Source organism: Canis lupus, chromosome 28, assembly GCF_003254725.2.
Source record: "Canis lupus dingo isolate Sandy chromosome 28, ASM325472v2, whole genome shotgun sequence".
NCBI classification, from domain to species: Eukaryota; Metazoa; Chordata; class Mammalia; order Carnivora; family Canidae; genus Canis; species Canis lupus.
The window spans coordinates 11077434-11086720 of NC_064270.1; positions in this window are offsets into that span (position 1 = coordinate 11077434).

Here is a 9287-nt window from a genome sequence, read left to right on the forward strand (position 1 = left end):
AGGGCAGAGTGCCTGGCACCTAGTCACTGCGGGGCAGCTCTCAGCCATGTGATATTGTTGGGAGGACCTCAGAGAGCATGTTTGTAAAGGGCAGACCTGAGCCACAGTAAGTGCTCAGGAGTCTTATTTCCCTTCTCCTGGGCTCCACCCTGCTTCTCCTCCAGACCGAGAAATGACAATCACCAGCCACGGATTGAGCCTTCTACTCTTCTTTCTTGTGGTCAGATTTGAGCTTTCTTGAAAGCACAGAAGTGTTAAAAATCACCGTTATCTACGTGAAGATCAGGATCCTCTTTTCTCCAGAGTCCAAGGTCCTTCCTTGCCTTCCTTTTTATTCCCTCACTCCTTTTTAAAGATTTTATTATTTATTCATGAGACACAGAGAGGCAGAGACATGGGCAGAAGGAGAAGCAGGCTCCCTGCGGGGAGCCCGATGCGGGACTCGATCCCAGGACCCAGGACCACACCTGAACCGAAGGCAGACGCTCAACACTGAGCCACTCAGGTGCCCCTTTATTCCTTTTGATAGTCCCTGCAGTATGCTCTGTGCTCCCAGCAGAATCCCTGTCTGTCTCCTTTTAGTCTGGAAGGAGGACACCTGCTCTCATCTTGTTTCTTGAGATTCTGGTCCATCTAGAGAGAGATAAACTGACCGTGTATTCTCAGGTGTCAGTAGTGAGATGTGCGCAAACTCCCCTTATTATGTGTTTGCAGGCTCCTCCATGACTGTGCTCAAAGCAAAATTTGTCCAGACGTGGAGGCGGGGTGGTGGTGGAGGTAGTGGTGTGTTCTAAGTGGTTGGCTTCCCTCGATGTTTTCTATCTGGGCATTTCACAACATGTCTTTCCTCACTTCCCTGGTAAACTGTAAACTCTGTTGTATTTATCAGCTTATCACCTCCTCCCAGCCATCCCTAGGAATTAGTGCACTTGCAGAGTTTGTTTTTTCTTTTAAGTTAACGTGATGAACTACCAGGGCACCTGGCTGGCTCATTTGGTAGAGCATGTGCTCTCAATCTCTGAATTCTAAGTTCAAACTCCAAGTTGGGTATAGAGATTACTTAAAAATAAAAATCTTTAAAAAATGATCAATTAGGGCGGCCCAGGTGGCTCAGCAGTTTAGCGCTGCCTTCAGCCCATGGTGTGATCCTGGAGACCTGGGATCGAGCCCCACATTGGGCTCCCTGCATGGAGCCTGCGTCTCCCTCTGCCTGTGTCTCTGCCTCTCTCTCTCTGTGACTCTCATTAATAAATAAAATCTTTTAAAAAATGATGAATTAACTCAGTGATTTTTTAAATTTTTTTAAAATTTTTATTTATTTATGATAGTCACAGAGAGAGAGAGAGAGAGAGAGAGAGAGAGAGGCAGAGACACAGGCAGAGGGAGAAGCAGGCTCCATGCACCGGGAGCCCGATGTGGGATTCGATCCCGGGTCTCTGGGATCGCGCCCTGGGCCAAAGGCAGGCGCCAAACTGCTGTGCCACCCAGGGATCCCGGTGATTTTTTTTTTATTTAAAATTTTTTTTTATTATTTATGCATGAGAGACACGGAGCGAGGCAAAGACCTAGGCAGAGGGCGAAGCAGGCTCCCTATGGGGAGCTTAACTGAACCACCCAGGCGCCCCTAGATATTTTTTTTTATATATTTCTTTTCTTAAGCAGATTTATTAGGATATGCTTAATGTACATTAAATTGCAGTTAGTGGGCAGCCCCGGTGGCGGAGCGGTTTGGCGCCGCCTGCAGCCTAGGGTGTGATCCTGGAAATCCGGGGATCGAGTCCCACGTCGGGCTTCCTGCATGGAGCCTGTTTCTCCCTCTGCCTGTGTCTCTGCCTCTCACTCTCTCTCTCAGAATGAATAAATAAATCTTAAAAAAATAAAAAATAAAAAATAAATTGCAATTAGTTTAAATGTACACTTTGACAAGTGTGTACACTTTGTATGTATACACTCATGAAACTGCCACCACAGTTAGGATGGTAAACATATTCATCATGCCCAAAAGCTCCCTTGTGCTCCTTGGTAATTCCTTCTTATCCCCCCCACCCCCAAGCGACCATGGATCTACCTTCTGTGACTAAAAATTAGTTTATAATTATAATATATATGTATGCTATGTGCTTCTTTTTCTCTGGGGTGAGGGGAGGTGTTTGGTTTCTTTTATTCAATTATTTTGAGATCCATTTGTGCTACTATGGTAATATAGTTTGTTCATTACCATCACTGAGTATTATTCCATTATAATTTGTTTTTCCTTTTCTTTTAAGATTTTATTTATTTATTCATAAGAGACACAGAGAGAGGCGGAGACATAGGCAGAGAAAGAAGCAGGCTCCATGCAGGAGGCGTGATGTGGGACTTGGTCCCCGGACTCCAGGATCATGCCCTGAGCTAAGGGCAGATACTCAACCGCTGAGCCACCCAGGCGTCCCTGTAATTTGTTTTTCCTTCTTTTATTTTTTTATTTTTTATTTTTTTAAAGATTTTATTTATTCACGAGAGACATAGAGAGGCAGAGACACAGGCAGAGGGAGAAGCAGGCTCCAAGCAGGGAGCTCGATGTGAGACTTGATCCCAGGTCTCCAGGATCAGACCCTGGGCTGAAGGCGGTGCCAAACCACTGAGCCACCTGGGCTGCCCTGTTTCTCCTTTTTTTTTTTTGAAAAAAAAAATATTTATTTATTGATGAGAGACACACAGAAAGAGAGAGGGGCAGAGACACAGGCAGAGGGAGAAGCAGGCTCCATGCAGGGAGCCTGATATGGGACTCAATCCTGGGTCTCCAGGGTCATGCCCTGGGGTGAGGGGAGCACTAAACCACTGAGCCCCCTGGGCTGCCCTGTTTTTCCATTTATTTGTTGATGGGCATTTGTGTTGCTTCAAGTTTTTGGTTATTGCAAATAAAGCTGCTGTGAACATTTAGGTACAAATCTTTATATGGACATATGCTTTTTATTTCTCTTGCATAAATAGCTAGCCGCGGAAATGTTCAGTTGTGTGGTAGGTATTCCTATTATTTTTATTTTTATTTTTTTATTTTTTTCCTATTATTTTTAAATTGGCTATATTCTAGATGATGTTTGTTGTGTGTGTGTGTGTGTATGCTATTACCTGCCACTTGTATCAGTGATGGCAATTCTGGAGTCACAGAATAAGTTGGGAAATTTTCCATCTTGCTCTTTTTGGAATAGTTTAACGAATCATTTTATTGGTGGGTTTGATAAAAATTGTCTACAAAAGGATCTTGGCCTGATGTCATTGAGGAAGGTTATTGATTCTTTCAATTTCTTTAATAGTAATTGATCTATTCAGGTTTTTGGTGGGTTACCTACAGCAATCCACTGGTGGCATATTTATTGAAGTAGTCTCCCATCTAATTCTCCAGTTTAGAATTAGAACTTTTTTTTTTTTTTAGAACTTTTTTTTTTTTTTAAGTAATGTCTATGTCCAATGTGGCACTCAAATTAACAACCCTGAGATCTAGAGTCGCATGCTCTACTGACTGAGCCAGCCAGGTGCTCCTAGAATTAGAACCTTTTGACGAAAGAATTTGCGGCTACTCATTTCTATATTCCCCTGAAAGGTACATAATAAATAGTTGTTCAGTAGAATTAATGAATTTTGATGGTGAGCTGCTGTAACAAATATTCCCACCAATCTGGTAGCCTAATTAAAAATCTCTTTGTTATTCACATACAAATCTATTTCTTCTTCATATGACTGTCTATTGTGGAAACCCCCAGGTCAGTAGGAGCCTTTCCACTGTGATGATTCAGGGACTCAAGCTCCTTCCACCTCGTGGCCTGGCCATTCCCTCTGCATTGAGCTGGCATTTGGGAGATGAGAGGAAAGAGGAGGTTTCTGATTTTTAAATGCCTTGGTCTAGAAGTAACGCTCATCTCTTCCATCCACTTCCTTTGGTGGGTCACATGACCTGATCTAGCCGCAAGGGCAGCAAGGGCGTTGCAAATGTAGTTCCTGGCTGGGCCTCTGCTGCCCAGCTGTGACTGTACCATGAAGGAGTGGGTGAGACTTGTTGGTGGACAGCTAACTGTCTCTTTCACAGGAGGCCACAGGTTTTAGTGCTGAGGTTTTCACTATTTTGGTCTGTGAGGCTTTTTTTGTGCCTGTGTTTGATGAATGGTTGTTTTCATGGCTGCCAAGAGCAATTGAGTAAGAATGTATCTGCAGACATTCATTTCCTTGCTGTGTTTGTCTGACAACTCACTGTCTCACAGCCGGGAAAGTCATTACTCACAAGTACTTCTTTCCCAGGTACATGAACATAAAGATGTATTTATTGAACTCTTTTCGGAGCAATGGCAGTGAGCTATTAATCAAAAACTATACTCACATCTTAAGTGTAAATACTAGAGAAAATGCAAATATTAAAGACAATCTAAAAAGGTGTATCAGTCAAATATTTATTCATTCACTTTTTAATGGAAACATAATTCTTATGACATAAAATTTCACACAATGTAACATAAAAATCTGTTTTAAAGTGTACAGTTCAGTGGTTTTAGTATACTCACAAAGTTGTGCAACTATCACCAGTATCCAATTCCAGAACACTTTCATCATTCCAGAAAGAAACCCTGTACCTGTAAGAAGTCACTCCCAATTCCTGCCCTTCCCTGCCCCAGTCCCCAGTGCCTAGCAACTACTAATCTACTTTCTCTCTCTATTGATTTGTCTATTCTGGACATTTCAGATAAATAGATTCATACCATACATGGTCTTTTGTGTTAGTTTCTTTCACATGGCATATTGTTTTCAAGTTCATCCATATTGTAGCTTGAGTGAATTGTGAATACTTCATTCTTTTTTTTTTAAAGATTTTATTTATTTATTCATGACACACACACACACACACAGAGGCAGAGACACAGGCAGAGGGAGAAGCAGGCTCCATGCAGGAAGCCCGATGTGGGACTGGAACCCGGGTCTCCAGGACCATGCCCTGGGCGGAATGCGGTGCTAAACCGCTGAGCCACCGGGGCTGCCCTACTTCATTTCTTTTTATGGCTGATTAATATTTCATTGAATGGCTATATTACACTTTGTTTACCCATTATTCTTTCATGAAAAATTTCTAATTATGGCAAAATACACATAACATAAAAAATTTGCCATCTTCACCATTTTTTAAGTGTACAGTTCACTGGTATTAAAGTACATTCACGGGATCCCTGGGTGGCGCAGCGGTTTGGCGCCTGCCTTTGGCCCAGGGCGCGATCCTGGAGACCCGGGATCGAATCCCACATCGGGCTCCCGGTGCTTGGAGCCTGCTTCTCCCTCTGCCTGTGTCTCTGCCTCTCTCTCTCTCTCCGTGTGACTATCATGAATAAATAGATTTTAAAAAAAAGAAAAAAATTAAAAAAAAAAAAAAAGTACATTCACATTGTTGTGAAACCATCTCCAGAGCACTTCTCATCTTGCAAAACTCAATCTATTTCCATTAAACAATACACCCCAGTTTCCCCTGCCTCTAGCCCCTGGCATCAGCTATTCTACTTTCTTTCTTTTTTCTTTTTTTTTTAAATCTGCCTTTTTTTTTTTTTAATTCACTTATGATAGTCACACAGAGAGAGAGAGAGAGAGAGAGAGAGAGAGAGAGAGGCAGAGACATAGGCAGAGGGAGAAGCAGGCTCCAAGCACCGGGAGCCCAACGTGGGATTTGATCCCGGGTCTCCAGGATCGCGCCCTGGGCCAAAGGCGGGCGCTAAACCGCTGCGCCACCCAGGGATCCCTATTCTACTTTCTATCTCTATGAATTTGACTACTCTAGGTACCTTATAGAAGTGGAATGGTACAATACTTGTTTTGTGACTGCCGTATTTCACTTAGCATTCATGTCCTCAAGGTTCATTCATGTTGTAGCACATGTCAGAAGTTTCCTACTTTTTAAGGCTGAATAATAGTTTATTGTATGTATATACCACATTTTATTTATCCATTTGTTCATTAATGGACACTTGGAGTGCTTCCACATTTTTGGCTTCTGTGAGTAATGCTGCTATAAACACAGATGCAGGGGCAGCCCGGGTGGCTCAGTGGTTTAGCGTTGCCTTCAGCCCGGAGCGTGCTCCTGGAGACCCGGGATCAAGTCCCACGTCGGGGCTCCCTGCAGGGAGCCTGCTTCTCCCTCTGCCTGTGTCTCTGCCTCTCCCTCTCTCTGTGTCTCCCATGAATACATCAATAAAATCTTAAAAAAAAACCAAACCACGGATGCATAAATATCTCTTCAAGACCCTGCTTTCAGTTCTTTTGGGTATATATCCAGAAGTGGCATTCATGGATCATACAATAATCTCTATATTTAATTTTTTGAGAACATGATATACTGTTTCCCATAGAGGATGCATTATTTTTTTTTAAAGATTTTATTTATTTATTCATGAGAGACGCAGAGAGGGGGGTGGGGGAGAGGCAGAGACACAGGCAGAGGGATAAGCAGGCTCCATGCAGGGAGCCTGACGTGGGACTCGATTCCGGGTCTCCAGGATCACACCCTGGGCTGAAGGCGGCGCTAAACCACTGAGCCACCCCGGCTGCTGGAGGATGCATTATTCACATTTGCAACAACGGTGTTCAAGGGGTCCAGTTCCTCCACATCTTCACCAACTCTTGCTATTTTCTGTTTTATTCATTTATTTTAAAAATAAGCGTTCAGGAGCACCTGGGTGGCTGAGTGGTTGAGCCTCTGACTTTGGCTTAGGTCATAATTCTGGGGTCCTGGGATTGAGTCCCATGTCAGGCTCCCTGCAGGGAGCCTGCTTCTCCATCTGTCTATGTCTCTCCCTCTCTCTGTGAATAAATAGAATCTTTAAAAAAAAATCATTGAATACTGGGGATCCCTGGGTGGCTCAGCAGTTTAGCACCTGCCTTCGGCCCAGGGCGTGATCCTGGAGACCTGGGATCAAGTCCCACGTCAGGCTCCCTGCACGGATCCTGCCTCTCCCTCTGCCTGTATCTCTGCCTCTCTCTCTCTCTCTTTCTCTCTCTGGGTCTCTCTCGTGAATAAACAAATAAGAAATCTTTTTAAAAAATCATTGAATACTTACTATGCCAAAGCTCTATACTTGGCAGAAACTGGAGCTGCCAAGATGTTAAATTGCAGTCTCTCTGCTCTCAAGAATAAAGGGAGATTCTAAATAAATTGAAATGCAAGGTGATAGGTACTTAATAGGATCAGAGTTTTGTGTGAACACAAAGGAGGAAATGAGGAATTATTTGGGGAAACCTTCACAAAGGACTTGACACTCAAGCTGGATGTTGAAAGGTGTGTGGGAGCAGGTACTACAGAGCAGTACCTAGTAGCTAGCTTCCAAGATGGCCTCTAGGTTGTCCCCATTCCCCATGACTACCCCTGGTAGTCATGCTCTTGTATAAGCCTCCCATTATACATTGGGACATTGAATAGTTCTGACCTTTAAAACCAACAGGATATTGTGAAAATGATATGTGCCTTCTGAGGATGTATCATAGAAGATCTTGTGGCTCCCTCTTGGATCTCTTGCTCTGGAGGAAGTCAGCCACAATGTCAAGAGGACACTCAAGATTCCTTCTGGAGAGTGCCCAGTCAAGAGCAACTGAAACCTCCTCCCAGCCTATCAGCATAAGAATGCCAGCATCCGGGATCCCTGGGTGGCGCAGTGGTTTGGCGCCTGCCTTTGGCCCAGGGCGCGATCCTGGAGACCCGGGATCGAATCCCATATCAGGCTCCCGGTGCATGGAGCCTGCTTCTCCCTCTGCCTGTGTCTCTGCCTCTCTCTCTCTCTCTGTGACTATCATAAATAAATAAAAATTAAAAAAAATAAAAAAAATAAAAAAAAAGAATGCCAGCATCCATTTATCTGTTGTGTGAGATAGCTACTGTGGACGCCAGTCCTCCAGCCGCACCAAGCTTTCAGATGAAGGCAGCCATGGCCAGCCTCTGACTGCAATCTCATTAAAGTTGGAGCCAAAATCACCCACGAAGCCCCTCTCCATTTCCTGACCAAAATTACCCAAAAGCCAAAACCAATGTGAGAAAATATAAACTTATTATTGTTTTAATCCAGTCAGTTTTGAAATAATTCGTTATACACAAAGAAATAATGAATACAGCTCAAAGTGTCACAAAGTCTGGTATGTGGTGGAAATGGTGGCAGGAGAAACCACAGAAAACTCCCAAATTTAAAGGGAACTACGAAACCTCAAAGTTTGTGCAAGAGTGGGTGAGGGAGCCATCTGGTGGAGGTAGGTGTGCTTAGACATTCTTTTCTCTTCCCACTCCTATTTTCCAGCTCTTCTATCCAGCATTTCCCACTAGTATTTCTCCAAGGTCCAATCATGTGGGCCATACACACCTTCGCTTAGAGGTGCAAAGACTAACCTCTGGAAAACGTCAAGTGATTAGTTATCCTTTTTTACTATTTTCTTTCTTTCTTTTTCTTTTTTTTTTTTTTAAGCTTTTTATTCATGAGTGACACACAGAGAGAGAGGCAATGACATAGGCGGAGGGAGAAGCAGACTCCTTGCTGGGATCCTGATGTGGGACTCAATCCGGGGACTCTAGGATCACAACCTGAGCCAAAGGCACATGCTCAACCATTGAGCCACCCAGGCGCCCCAATTTGTGAATTTTAAATAGCTCTTTTTATAATTAAGACCAGGAATCTTTTTTCCCTCTCTCTTGTTTAGAAAATTCACACTTATGAGTTTTTCATAAAATCCTAACACTCTGTCCTTTGAGGCCTGAATTTCAGGCAGATTAGTGAGGGCGGTCATTTCAACTGGGAGACTTCTATCCTTTTATAGTCCTACTGTGTAGGTGTAGAAAGATAGGGGCCATGACTGAGGGAAGTCTGGCTGCAGACATTGTTTAAAGATGTTCTGGAGCCAAGATAATCGAGAGTGGAGCATCAGAAATATCGTGGCTTGTAAAAGGGCAGAAAAAAGGATCAAATAAAGAGATACTGGACTCTAGAGTTTTGTTGTCCTAGTCATAACCAGTAGCTGTATTTAGCTATTTACATTTACAAATCCCATAAAGGGGCACATGAGTGGTTTGACTGGTTGGACAGCTGACTCTTGGTTTCGGCTCAGGTCATGATCTTGGGGTCAAGGAATCAAGCCCCACCTCAGGCTTGGCACTCAGCAGGGAGTCAGCTTGGGTTCTCCCTCTCCCTCAGCCCCTCCAGCTCGTTCTCTATCACTTTCTCTCTTTCTCTGTCTCAAAATAAAATCTTAAGTTTCCATAAAATAAAATTAAACACTTATTTCCTAGTTGCGATAGATGC